Source organism: Cervus canadensis, chromosome Y (assembly GCF_019320065.1).
Source record: "Cervus canadensis isolate Bull #8, Minnesota chromosome Y, ASM1932006v1, whole genome shotgun sequence".
In the NCBI taxonomy this organism is placed as follows: domain Eukaryota; kingdom Metazoa; phylum Chordata; class Mammalia; order Artiodactyla; family Cervidae; genus Cervus; species Cervus canadensis.
In genome coordinates, this window is record NC_057420.1 from 4,544,819 (window position 1) to 4,558,983 (window position 14,165).

General features: G+C 43.3%; 1 long non-coding RNA gene across 1 annotated transcript in view; it reads left to right on the forward strand.

Annotated features, from left to right (window-relative positions):
* The first annotated feature begins 13,440 nt into the window (after window positions 1-13,440).
* LOC122436465 overlaps window positions 13,441-14,165 on the forward strand; it is a 49,817-nt gene continuing 49,092 nt past the window's right edge. The window contains exon 1 of the long non-coding RNA XR_006268013.1: window positions 13,441-13,880. This is a non-coding gene — a long non-coding RNA (uncharacterized LOC122436465). The remainder of the gene's footprint in view (window positions 13,881-14,165) is intronic.

Consider the following 14,165-nt stretch of genomic DNA (forward strand, 5'->3'; position numbering starts at 1 on the left):
GTCCTGAATAGTCACTGGAAGGACTGAGGCTGAAGCTCCAATACTGTGGCCACTGGATGCCAAGAGGCAACTCATTGGAAAAGACCTTGATTCTGGTAAAGACTGAGGGAAGGAGAAGAGGCAACAAAGGATGAGATGGTTGAATAGCATCACCCACACAATGGATATGAGTTTGAGCAAACTCTGAGAAATAGCGAAAGACAGGGAAACCATGTCCTCTACAAAGAGCTGGACATGACTTAGTGACCGAACAACGCTCATCAAAGTAATACACTTCTTTCATATCTCATTTGCATATACCATGAAGAAAAGCAAACTATTTTAAAGTATCTGATCCTTGTACTCCAAGATTCATACACTATTTAACCTACACTTCTTAGTATATTCTGAGACACAAAAAATTATATATAAAAGTATTTAAACACACTAACTTCAAGGAATCACTTTTTTGAAATATTTAACAAGATAAATTTCTAATAAATGAAAAAAGTTTAACAATGTGTACTATGAATCTTCTATGAATCTTCAACTTAAAAAGCAAAGTGTTAACTTAGAAATACATTAACTAATGTATCTTTCTTATAGGCTATGATTTTGACCACTTTATTAAAGTCAATACACACTAGGACCCCCTTAAGCACTATATATAGTCCAATTTTACTGAACAACATAGGATTCCATTGAGTTAAAGTTCTTATAACTTGCACGCAAGAGGTACACACACTTTGAATCTAGTGAGGTTTAAACTTGCAGAAGCTCCTTCCAAGACCTGAAAACTAATTTTAAATTCTTTTATAAAGAGAGCACTGAAGTGTATAAGTTTCAGGGGCCATGGATCCACCCCTTGGTAATCATTTAAAGGGCAAGCTTAGAATTAACTTCCCAATATATTCCTATTAGGAAAGTAAATATTTCAGAAACTAGTAAATTCTTTTTTTAAACCAGTACTTTTATTATATTTTGCAAGGCAGTTTAGTTGCTAAGTTGTGTTCTGACTCCATGCGACCCCATGGAATGTAGCCCGCCAGGTTCCTCTGTCCATGGGATTTACCAGGCAAGCATACTGGAGTGGGTTGCCATTTCCTTCCTCAGAATCTAGCAAGTTTTTGACTGAATATAATTAAGGCAGTGTGATGTAATGGAAAGAACATGAATTTCTGAGTCAGATACACCTGGGATCTGAATCCCAGCTCTGCCCTTCCGTAGGTGTATATGGAATACACATTACTTTACTAGAAATGGCAACCCAGTCCAGTATTCTTGCCTGAAGAATCCCATGGACAGAGAAGCCTGGTGGGCTACAGTCCATGGGGTCGCAAAGAGTCAGACCCAGCGGAGCGACTTTCACTTCACTCTGAGCCACAGGACAGATTTAAAACAGTTCAGTTCAGTTGCTCCGTCATGTCCGACTCTTTGCAACCCCATGGACCGCAGCACATCAGGCCTCCCTGTACATCACCAACTCCCGGAGTTCACCCAAACTCACATCCACTGAGTTGGTGATGCCATCCAACCATCTCATCCTCTGTCATCCCCTCCTCCTCCTGCCCTCAATCCTTCCCAGTATCAGGGTCTTTTCAAATGAGTCAGCTCTTCACATCAGGTGGCCAAAGTACTGGAGTTTCAGCTTCAACATCAGTCCTTCAGAAGTAGCATCTAAAGACTGTTGTGAAAATTTGAGATAATTATAGTTCACAGAGCCTAAATCAGAGCCGAGCTCAAAGGAGACATTCAACATGATGCAGTTATTAATCTCATAAATCAACTTCTCATACTATTAAATTGAAAAGGAAAGGGGGAAGAGTTTTTCATTATTACTTTCAAGAGGACGGGGAGAAGAGAAGACTGGCTAAGTATTGCTCAGTTAAGAGCTGCTTTAGATAAGAATGACTTGCAATCAGTATGTTAAAGCATTCCTCTTAGAAATGATGGCTTGCTTTTACAGAAAAGCATCTCTAAGGAATCTTGTATTTTCTTAAACTAGGTAAAAGGTATCTCTTTGAAGTCTTTATTCACTTGCTTAGCCAGAACCTTTCTCATCTAAAGAGCAAGCTCAGGTCCATATCCTACCCAAAGTTCACTTAAATAAATGGAAGTCAAATTAAGAAATTTTAATTACATTTTCAACTTTAAAAACAGAAAGAAGGCATGTTTTCTTGTAGCAAAAGGCTCTGGATTAGTGGTTAAAGCAACTTCAGAATCTGTTCTCAATTTCTCATTAATGGCATCAACTTGGGAAAGTAGGACTCTCAACTTTAAAAATGCTGGATTGTTCACTGATTTTAAAGCAACAGAACTTTTTAAAATGAAATCTTCTATACAAAGAACAATATGAAAATGGCTCTAAATGGCTAGAGAGGGAGATTTCTGAAGATACCTACTCCACCACTCTTAGGCTTCCCAGGTGGCTCGGATGGTAAAGAATCAGCCTGCAATGCAGGAGACCTGGGTTTGATCCCTCAGCAGGGAAGATCCCCTGGAGAAGGGAATGGCGATCCACTCCGGTCTTCTTGCCTGGAGAATCCCCATGGACAGAGGAGCCTGGCGGGCTACTGTCCATGGCGTCGCAAAGAGTTGGACATGACTGAGCGACTAAGCACAGAGACCCTATAAGAGTTTGACAATACCTGTTCTACATGAACACACTACGTTTATGCTTGGAAATACTAACTTTATGATTAGAAAATGATTTTAGCAGCCTCAGTGATCTTACTGTTTATTAGCAAGCACTTTCTAATATTTCTTTTATTCCTCACAGTTAATCTGTGAGAAAGACTGCTATAGTGCCCATCTAAAGGATGAGAAAACAAACTATAAAGAGTCTGTCAGCTCATTCACTCAACATTGTTGGATGCTACTGTACCTCAACTCTTCCCACCCTTCTAGGTCATCACAGGTCATCACAGAGCACCGAGTTGAGCTTCCTGTGCTTTACAGCAGGTTCCCACTTGCTGTTTTATACATGGTGGTGTATATATGTCAATCCTAATGTCCCAGGCCATCCCCTCCTCCCCTTCCCTGCCTGTGTCCACAAGTCCGTTCTCTAAGTCTGCATCTCCATTCCTGCCCTGGAACTATATTCATCAGTATCATTTTTCTAGATTCCACAATGTTTATTGCAACACTATTTACATTAGCCAGGATACGGAAACAATCTAAATGTTCAACAACAGATGAATGGATAAAGAAGATGTGGTACATGTTTTACAGTGGAATATTAACCCAGCCACTAAAAGAAATGAAATAGGGTTATTTGTAGAGACATGGATGGACCTAGTGTCTGTGATACAGAGTGAAGCAGGTCAGAAAGACAAAAACAAATATCGTATATTAATGCATTTATGTGGAATCTAGGAAAAGCATTACTTTTGAAAAAAAAACTTTAGGCATGCTTTATCTAGTAGTGGAACTGATGTCTTTGGGCTGAGAATGGGGTGCCATGGGGGCTTGGAGAGACAGCACAGAAACTCACTTCATATTCCATGGCTGGCTAGCTATCTATCTTGTCCATCCAAGCAGATGGCTAGTTTGATTTCTCTGTGTTTTTGTGTATTTCATTTCCTTTGTTTTTGAGGGCAGCATTTTGGTGGGTGGAGAGGCCTCTTCATGACCTGTCATGTTGCTCTGTGTGGGCACCCATCTTGTGCGCATTTGCCTGTGGTGATCCTGATCTACAGATCCCATTAAAGCAGGCAGCAGAGAATAAGCTTTCTTCAGTACCTCTGAGAGAGAAGCCTGTGACCCCTGAGAGAAGTCTGCAAGGGTGTGCGTACATGTGCACACCCGTGGCATGTATTTGAAACAAGCTGCATCTTCCTGTGGATCCCTGGCTATGATACACTTCTCTTTGATTTCCTTTTCTGGGTTTGAGAGCTATCCTTTCATTTCAGTGTAGGTTGAGGCCTGATATCATGCCCCTTTATTCACACACACACACACACACACACACACACACACACACACACACTTCCCTTTCCCTAAACTTAATCTCCATGTAGACTCTCTTCACAGATAAATAAATGTGTTCTGTACTAATAGTTGACTCCCAAAATCCATTTTACCCCAACGGTTAGTATAAACTAAGGTCACTCTCCTTGCTACTGAGTGGGTTAAAATACACATGTAATCTAGTCGTGGCCAATGAGCCACAAGAGAGTCTCCTGCTTCTGGGAACAGCTTTCTGGCTCATTACAGAGAGAGACAATTCTCTCCTTCCTGCACTGTTGACTTTGTTGTGTCTGCAGGTGATACAGACACAGACACAGAGGTGACTGCAGCCACCTCTCCATCAGCCCAAGACCAGGGCCAGGAAGACTGTCACAAGGCTGGGCTGGAGGCTTGATGTACCATACCTAGAGCCCACACTAACTTTGGAATTACTATGTGAGACAGCAGATTTGATTGTTGCATATGCCTATCTGAGTTGAGTTTTCTATTACTTGCAACAAAAATTAATTTGGCTGATTCAGATGCACTGGTTTTTAAAATTTCGTATATTATTTGTTTTTGCCTGCGCTGGGTTTTTGTTGTTGCATGCAGGCATTCTCTAGCTGTGGTGAGCGGGCTTCTCACTGCTATGGCTTCTCTTATTGCAGAGCACAGGCTCTAGGAACATGGGCTTCAGTAGTGCGGTGCAGGGGCTCATTAGCTGTGGCTCATGGGTCATAGAATATGCAGGCTTCAGTAGTTGTGGCTCACAGACTAGTAGTTGTGACACATGAGCTTAATTGCTTCACGGCAAGTGGACTCTTCCTGGACCAGGGATTAAATCTGTGTCCCCTGCATTGGTATGCAGATTCTTATCCACATCACCACCAGGGAACTCCTCAAGTGTGCTATTTTTACGGACAACCATAGCTGTTCCGTGGCTTTGGTATAACCACTTGATAACTGCTAACATTCCTTGAGTTTAGACCATATGCCAGGTATTTATATAAAGGAGAGTGTGCTGACTTGTTTTAAAAAGTGATGTTTCTCATAACCAGTTCATTCATAATCCTTCTCCATTCCTACCCACGGACACTTGTTACCACATTAGTTAGTATAACATCAAATGGTAGATGTGTAAATGCACCAAAAACTGATGGTAAATGAGTTGATCAAACAGGAGTCTTGTGGACCATTTCTATTACTTCTAAGAGTCTGGACACAATTATGGAAAGAACTGCCTACTTATCAATAGATATAAAAATACTTTAGATTTTAATATAGCATCATACTTTCAATCAAAACCATAAGGATGAAGTTATTATCTGAGATTAAATCAATGCAAGAGTGTCAAGAGGAGTTTGCTATCCACTAGTTTTAAACTGAGGCTTCCCAGGTGGCTCAGTAGTAAAAAATCCTCCTGCCAATGCAGGAGATGTGGGTTTGAGCCCTGTGCTGGGAAGACCCCCTGGAGAAGAAAATAGCAACCCACCCTAGTATTCTTACCTGGGAAATCCCATGGATAGAGGAGCCTGGCAGGCTACAGTACATACAGTTGCAGAGTTGGACACCACTGAGCGACTAAGCATGCACGCCTTTTAATTTTGCATCCTGTTGATATTATTGCCAAGTATTAGGATTAAATGAAAAATTAAAAACATGTGCTGAAATATAATACAGGTGAAAAATGATGAGAACACAAAAAGCTTAAGGATGAATTTAATTTGTCATGTACTTAACACTGACATGAGACATAAGTTTTCAGTTGTCATGATGTCAGTTTGAGCCTTGCTGCTAACTTCTGCACAACAAAAGTGACATGGCAGTGGAGAGAGAAAAGTGGAAGTGCAAATGATGATGAATTGCACCACATGTAATTTACATATCCAAGGTTTGTGCTTTGTGTGCCTTGGAAGGTAAGAACACAGCAGAAGACAGATCATGAGAAGGGACAGTCAGGTTACACTGCTTTGTGTGTTTATTTTTTCAAGTCCATTGTCGGCCCTTAAAATAAGCATAGCAGATTTACAATTTTAATTCTAGAATTGTGGTAAAATCAAATCTTAAAGTACAGAAAGGATATCTTAATAGTATAAAAGTTATTGAAGATTTTGACATGGCTGGAAAGTCAAAGCAAAATTCCCATCATTGTGTCTCCTTTTCGGTTGTTTTTAGAAAACTTGCTGCTCCTGAGTCTCCCTGGGAAGACAGATACCTTGGGAGCAACCTTCATAGGTTAAGGGACAGCTAGGAAATAGGCCTAGAGAAGCAAAAGTTGCAGGGAAAATGAAAAGCTGATTGGAAAGTGATATGACTGAGAGGATGATGGTAGTGTTAGGTACCAGATACAGATGACAGAAAGGCTACTGTGTAAGTGGTGATGGTACTGGTGCCACCGGGGACGAGATCAAGCAAACAGGATATGATGGTGGCTGCAGGGTTAGAAATCAACCATGGAACAATTGTTCATGTTCTTTGAGTTCAAACTGCCTGTCGGTGTTGTGCCAAATACTTTACCTCCACTGTTTCTCTTAATCCTCATGTTAGCCTTGCGAAGCTGGTATTATCATTAACCTAATTTCACTGATGAAAATAAATGGTACAATTATTGATACAATGGACATGAACCTGGGCACACTCCAGCAGATGGTGAGGGACAAAGAAGCCTGGAGTGGGGCAGTCCATGGGGTCTTGAAGAGTCAGACACAGCTAAGTGACTGAACAACAATAAAAACTGATGCCTTGCAGAATTTGGTTTAGAATCCAGGTGGTCTGATTTCGGGGTGGGCATGCTTAACCATGGTGCTATATTCTTTCATAGTTTAAAATTTTAATGTATGGGTAATGCAATCACTGTTTGTCTACATGGTAGGTTTTCAAAATAATTTTATTTAGTTGTGCTGCGTGGGCTTCTCGCTGCGGTGGCTCCTCTTGTTTCAGAGCACAGGTTCCCGGGCTCTAGAGCACAAGCTCAATAGTTGCGGCACATGGACTTCGTTCCTCTGTGGCACATGGGATCTTCCAGGACCAGCAATCAAACCTGCATCTCCTGCTTTGGCAGGTGGATTCTTTAACACCGAGGCACCAGGGAAACCCTATATGATAGTTTTAATACAAATTAGAAAAGACCAAGGGGCCCTGCCCACCACTGAGGGAAACACAGACTCACAGCTGAAGTTTAGCGGGCAGTTGGCACCTCTGATCAAGGAAATAGGTTTCCTTCCTTTAAGTAATGACAGCCCTTGCAAGTGCACCTGCTTTGGATATCAGTGCACCTGCTTTGGATATCAGTGCCTCCTCAGCGAGGCATCTTATTGCACACAGACTTTACAACTACATGAAGGGGTTTAAAAAAATGTGTATTTTAATCAGTTGAGTCTTATTCACAAGCACTCTGCACAGATATTCCCTGTTCCCTTCTCTATTCTGCTCTGTGCTCAGAAAGGCTGACCTTTATGGGCCCCATTAATGGGCTTCCTTGCCTTCTGGCTTCCAGTTAGCTTCATCCAATGGGAGGTTACCAGCCAGAAGTCTGGAGGAAGGAGAAGAGTGAGGCTGGGGTATTTTCTACCCTGTCTGCCTCCCTATTGAGCCAGAAGCTTGGGTCCTCTCCTAAGGTCTCAGCTTCTCAGACAGCTTTTGGTTCCATAGCTTCAGAGAGAATTCTGTCTCCAGGTCCTGGTGGCCACTTCTTGTAGCCCTTCTAGCCTGGAAGGGATGCAAAGTTCCCTTCTGTTGTTAAGTCTTCAGATGCTTCATCATTCCATGGTCACTCCCTAACTCTGCCCACACTTCTGTAAATAGTCCCTGAATTAAATTCGCCTCAGTTTCCCTGTATGAGTGAGCCATTTGTTTCTTGCCAGGACCCTACACAGTGGAAACAAACTTTGACTATTTTAAGTGAAAATAGAAATTGGGGAAAGCATGTTAGGAGTCACAGAAAGGCGTGGAGGTGGGAAGATCAGGGTGGGAGATAAAGCAGGAACCCAGGGACCTCTGGAAAGCTGAAGAGCAGAAATGACACTGAAGTCATTCAGTGGGAGGAGCCTAGGCCACCCACTGCCACTGCTTGTATGCCCACCAAATGTCCCTGTGTCCTTCAGCCACCAACTCAAGGAGAAGGCCCACTTGCCTGAGTCTACATGACACATCCCCATGTTGAGCTGGGCAGTGGAGAGTGGGCATCAGGCCCCTTTGGCTATTGTGATAGGAAATGGACTCCATTACCCATCAAGACCACACCCAAAAAAAAAAAAAAGACCACACCCAACAGTTGAATACTTTAAAACAAGGAATCAGGAGATGCTAATAGCAAGTACCACTCCCCAAACAAGGACAAACATAACTATAAAAATAAAATAGTGTGAAACTGCCTTAACAATACGAGCATCTAAAGCAAATTTTCCCAAAAGATGAAGCTTCATGCAGAGGTAGGCACTTCTCAACAAAGTGCCTCAGAGAGAAGGACCATACCTAAAGTTCTTATACATGAAAAAGCTTTACAAGGTTTTAACCTTGGCGAGATATAAAGTTGCCTGTTACATCTTAACAAGGTGTCCACATTGCCCCTTTCTTAGAACCATCCTTTCAGTGGATTGTCTGCCCAAAAACCAGCCATTCAAGAACCAGGAGGTTCAGATACCAGTAACTTCAAATCAACTTATTGCTAGGGATTAATTGATCATATCAACTTGGGGCTAGAAATCGGCCCCAACAATTTAAAAAAAAAAATCTGTAAGTTTCTTAAAGTTAATTCTTCATTTCTATCATCACTATTGAAAATGTAACAATAAAGAATATAGGTTTTACTGTGAACTCAAAACAAACAGCTTATTGAAGAAGTTGAAAGATAATACTATTTTATTATATTTGTTGACTGTTGTATTTATAGTTCACACAATTACCAAATCTAGCATAAAATTTAGACTATTTACATTTATAGCCCTCTGGAACTGCATTTTACCTCATCTTCAAAATTAACTTACTTCACAAAGACAGAGCTGAAGAGTTATAAATTTGAATATGCGTTTTACTCATCATGAAAGAGAGCGCAATACATATCCATAATTGCCCCCCAGAGGTTTCTTTATATAGTTACTGTTATCAGTAAGAGGAAATTATTTGTTTTCAAAATAAAATTACATTGACATGATGCCTATAATTTTTAATTGAGAATATGTATTCTGTTAAATTAGGTTTGTCGGTTGTATAGACATTTTTATTTTTAAAATATTAATTTACTGGATAAATGTGGAGTAAACAGAACATGTCCAGGCCAGTGAGAAGATTTCCAGAGCTGCCAGTGAGATGATTTTGTTTAGCATGACATGTGATAAACAATTGAGATGGGCTTTTATGATACAATGGGCATTTAAGATTTTAATTCAAGATGTAACCTGTTTCCTATGCTCATAGGTCTTACATGCTCTTGTGTAGACGATATACATACAAAAAACAGTAAAAAGTAGAAAAGATCTACAGTTTTTCTGTGATTATGTTGTCAATCCAATACTCCTATAACCTGTCATCTTATAAAGCAAACATGAATGCTACTGCTCTAAACATGTACAAATTTGATGGCCTACAATACTTACCAGTTGCCTGCTGGAGACAAGGAAGAAAGTAGATTGAGCCCTTCTTTTCAAGGAAGTGATAATATCTACGAATCGTTCCCTTCCAATTTGAAGAACGTGCATCTTCCCCTAACACAGCCTTTGCTGTTTAAAGCCAATGAGCAGATCTTTCCAAATAAATTGGTAGGCTGTCAGCTGTTTTAATAAGCAACATCTGCAAAATCAAATCACTAGGTACGATTCAGTGATTAATGTGGCTCGGTATCCTGGATACCTGGAAATTCACGGCCAAGAAGAAGCTATTGCCTTTCACTGGCTTCTCACAGTCTGTACTGCCCATCTCTAGACTGGGATGTAGAAAAGAGGCTGGTCCACTCAGCCTCCTGGCTTCTCTGACTGCACGTGCTCCCTGCAAATAAATGGAAATGGGCCACAATTCTCCTGTGTCAGGACACGGTCAGCATAAGTGGGAATACCAACTGGTAGGCCTGTAACATCTAGTAGGTTCCTAGTCCCGCGCTCCTTTCTCTGCTGGATCAGGTCGCACTTGAGAGAAAAAGGAATATCCTGAAAGTTCATTTGCTATTTGCAGGTCAGGGAACACGACTGGATTAGGAGAATGGTCTACTGCTGCTTTAGAAGATATTTCATAGGCATTTTTGAGGATGCTGATTTTCTAGGAAGGAAAAGCTCTGATTTCTGGACTACAGTGTACAAAAAAGTTATTGCCAAATCCAGCATGGACCTGTCATTTCCAAATTTTGGGGATGGGGGAGGGAGGAAGGGCTATGTATTGTGATGGTAGGTCTCATCTGTCTTATCTACCTTACCACCTGATATATGGCAGCCATTAACTAAATATTTCTTAAGTAAATGAATAAACAAATAAGCAGTAAAATTTTTTATGGCAGTGGCAGACAAATTCATTTTGAAGAATTTTTCTGGGTCTTTGTGGTTAACAACCTAAAGGGAGACAGTAGAGAGTGATTCTTTAAAATGCTGCTAAATTTTGCTTAAGTAAAACCATAAATGAAAATCTGAGTTCACAAAACAAAAGGAGATTATACGCTTCACAGTTACATGGACATATGCTTTAATGAAGGGGGGGTTCCTAAATGCTGGCTTTTAGTGTGGTGTTAATGCTGGTGTTTTCTCAGGTTCACACTCAAAGAAGAAAAATCAGCTCAATGCATTGTTCTAAAGAACTGTTCTTCATTCACAAACTGACCTTCCTCCATTTCTGTGGTTAAAATACTTAAAAAAGCAAAATAAAATAATGAAGCTAGTCTATACTTCTGGTTGTTTATTTTCTTTTAATGCTCTTTGTTGTTGCTGTTTTACTGGCTAAGTCGTGCTCAACTCTTTTGTGACACCATGGATTGTAGCCTGCCAGGCTCCTCTGTTCTTGGGATTTCCTGCGCAAGAATACTGAAGTTGGTTGCCACTGTCTTCTCTGGGGGATTTCCCCAGGCCAAGGATCAAACTGGCATCTCCTGTGACTCCTGCATTGGCAGGGGGATTCTTTACCACTGAGCCACCTGGAAAGCCCTCTAATGCTCTTACTTGCCAAATAAAGTTGACAACCCTACACGGGTTCTCTAGTGATTTAAAACACTACTTAATTGGTTTCTGAAATCCAAGTAAGATTCATTTTGTAAAAGCATACAGCATTCTTAAAGAAACCTACATATTGAATAAAGGAAGACAGTATAAGCTGGGCCTTAATTACTGAAGACAATAGCAGCCGACAGGTTTTGAGTGACTGCTCTGTGTTGAGCACTGCTTTCAGGGTTTTTAAAAATGTATTTATCATCTAAATTTTAGAGTAGCCCAAGGAAGAAACATTATTTTTATCTCCATTTCACAGATAAGGGACTCTAGACAAACAGCCTAGCCCTTGCCCCCAAAGACACAAACTATATCCAGTAAAAGAGTAGAAGGGCTTCCCAGGTGATTCAGTGCATAAAGAATCCTCCTGCAATGCAGGAGATGTGGGTTTGATCCCTGGGTCAGAAAGATCCCCTGGAGGAGGGAATGGCAACCTACTCCAGTGTTTTCGCCTGGAGAATCCCTTGGACAGAGCGGTGCTTACATTACAAAGAAATTGAGCGACCTGACATGGCAACCAATACAAAAACATTGCTTGTTAACATCGTCTAATGATTATGGAAATGAAGTTTCAATCAGCATACAGATTATAATCTCCTATCCAAGACTCCTAGTAATTTACATTTAAATCAGAGTCCCTCCCATTGTTAATTTATCAACAAAATTCTTGACCTATTTTCAGCTTCAGTATTTACATAGGTATTGCTTCAAGCAACATCCAAATTGCTTAGTGAAGTCGTTCAGTCGTGCACGCCTCTTTGCGACCCCATGGACAGTAGTCTGCACCAAGCTCCTCCATCCATGGGATTTTCTAGGCAAGAGTACTGGAGTGGGTTGCCATTTCCTTGTTTCTTAAGCTCTGTTTTATTAACAAGTAACAGAAAACAGAACAAGAAAATGTTTTCAGTGGAGCATTTCAACCAAGTAAGGGGTGAAAGCACAACACTGGTCAATCTAGTTATCAGGATTAAGTAAATTTAGGGAAAATCCAACTTACAGCGAACAAATCCAAAAGTTACATTCCAGTTCATTTATTAAAAAAAAAAATAAAACCCCCATCTTCCAAATGCTTAAAAAGAATTAAACTTCAGCTTAAAAAAAGCATTAAAATAAATTTAGAAAGTATTAATCTTCTATTAATATTCATCCCAACAGGTTCTTACTTAAAATGATATCGCAAACTTTAGTGGGAACTCACATATTCCTCTGCAGTCAGAAATCCAAATATAACAATACAAAGAGGTCAACTAGGATGCAAAATCCATAATAAATGAAAAGCAAAACTGATCAAACTAGACTTTTTGAACGCAATGCCAAACTTTCCTTTCCCCAAATTATCAGCAAACTGAAATGAAAGACAAAAATTTTTGCTTTCAAAACGTATCATACTCTTGTAATGGAAAAAATGATTTGGCAGGTTAAGGTTAGGTTTCTATCATTCTATTTTCTATTTAACACCATTAACCAAAATATTGCACTGCGTTAAGGGAGTTGTTATTTCAATGGCAACGAAATACAAATTTTAATACTAGTAAGTTCTAGGTCTCTCAGACAATAGTGAATCAAGAGCTTATGCAGTTTAAGGAAATTTTATGGATTTCCATCCCTCAATCCCGACAGCTGGAGTGTGCACATCCAATCCGAATACCTTGTTAGGCATACAGGACTCTACTTTCCGACACTGCATATATTAATAACTCCTGCACAAACTCTTTCAACTTTCTGGCTTCTGGTCAAGTACCCACCCCTAGTCCACATGCTCTAGAAAAACACAGGAACCAGTTTCAGGACATGGTTACCCACCTAGTACCCTACGCTCCACCCCGAGACTACCGTCCTCCCGCTCTAGCCCAGCCCAGCGAGGTCGGCCCAGCCAAGCGGAGCCGAACACTGCCTACTACGGCCCAGCTCCGGCTCTCGGAACTTCCCCCGCCCACTCCGTCCACGTGAGCAGCACCCCGCCCCCTCACCGGCGCTGCACCAATCAGCAGCCCCCTTAACCAGGCCAACGCTCGGCTTTCAAAAAGTCAGCTTACTCCTCCCACCTCAGTCCCGCCCCTTTCCTACCTCTCCGCCCCGCCGGCCCCTCCCACCTCCCCAAATCCTCGTTCCCTTCCTCCTCTCCCGTTGCCCGCTCCCTCTCTCAGGCTTCGCCCCGCCCCACCCGGGAAAGCGCGCTCGCTCTCTTCTCGCGAGATTTGAGCGTCCCCCTCCTCCTGCCGCGGCCGCCCGCCTCTCCCTCCGGTCCTCCCACCGCCCCTCCCCCCAATCTCGCCACTCTCAGGCTCTCCTCCCTCCCTCCTCCCCCGCTCCACCCTCTGGGCCGGATCTCGTCTCGCTGAGGCGGAGGAGGAAGAGAAGGAGGAGGAGGAGGAGGACGTTCGACCTGCGCAGTGAGATGTTTGTACGTCGCCGCCGCCGCCGCCATCGCGGAGGAGCGCGATAAAGAGCCGAGCTGGGCGTGAGGTGGGTACCCCGCGGAGCCGCCGCGCCAGCGCAGTCCCCCAGCCGAGCCCGAGGTGCCGGAGACCGAGCCGCCGCTGCCCCCGCCGCGGCCGCCCAGGGGCCGGCCAGCTCCCCAGCCCAGGCCGGGGGCCGCGCCGCCGCCTCCCCCAGCGTCGCCCCTCGCCTGCCTGCCCGCCTTAAATGTGACACCGGCGCCTCGGAGTGCGACCCGAAGCCGCCACCGGGGAGGGGACGAGCACCATGTCGAATCTAAGCAAAGGCACGGGGAGCCGGAAGGACACCAAGATGCGGACCCGGGCCTTTCCGGTGAGTCTCTTCTCGGCGCCTGGGACCCCGGGTCGGGGGACCCGGCCGACAGACGAACGCGAGGCCCGGGCTGACCTCCCCCCCCCGCCGCCCCCGAAACAGACCCCAGGCCCGGCCTCCCATCCCCCACGCCGCCGGTCGCGGGGCGCTAGCTTTCCCGGCAACCGGGTGGCGCGGGGCCCCGGCGCGGCCGCCCTCCCGGGCCGTTCCCCGCGCCCCCGGCGTCCTAGGCCGGCGCCGCGCCCCCCACCCAGAGCTGCGCCTTCGGTCGCCCCGCGGGCGTCG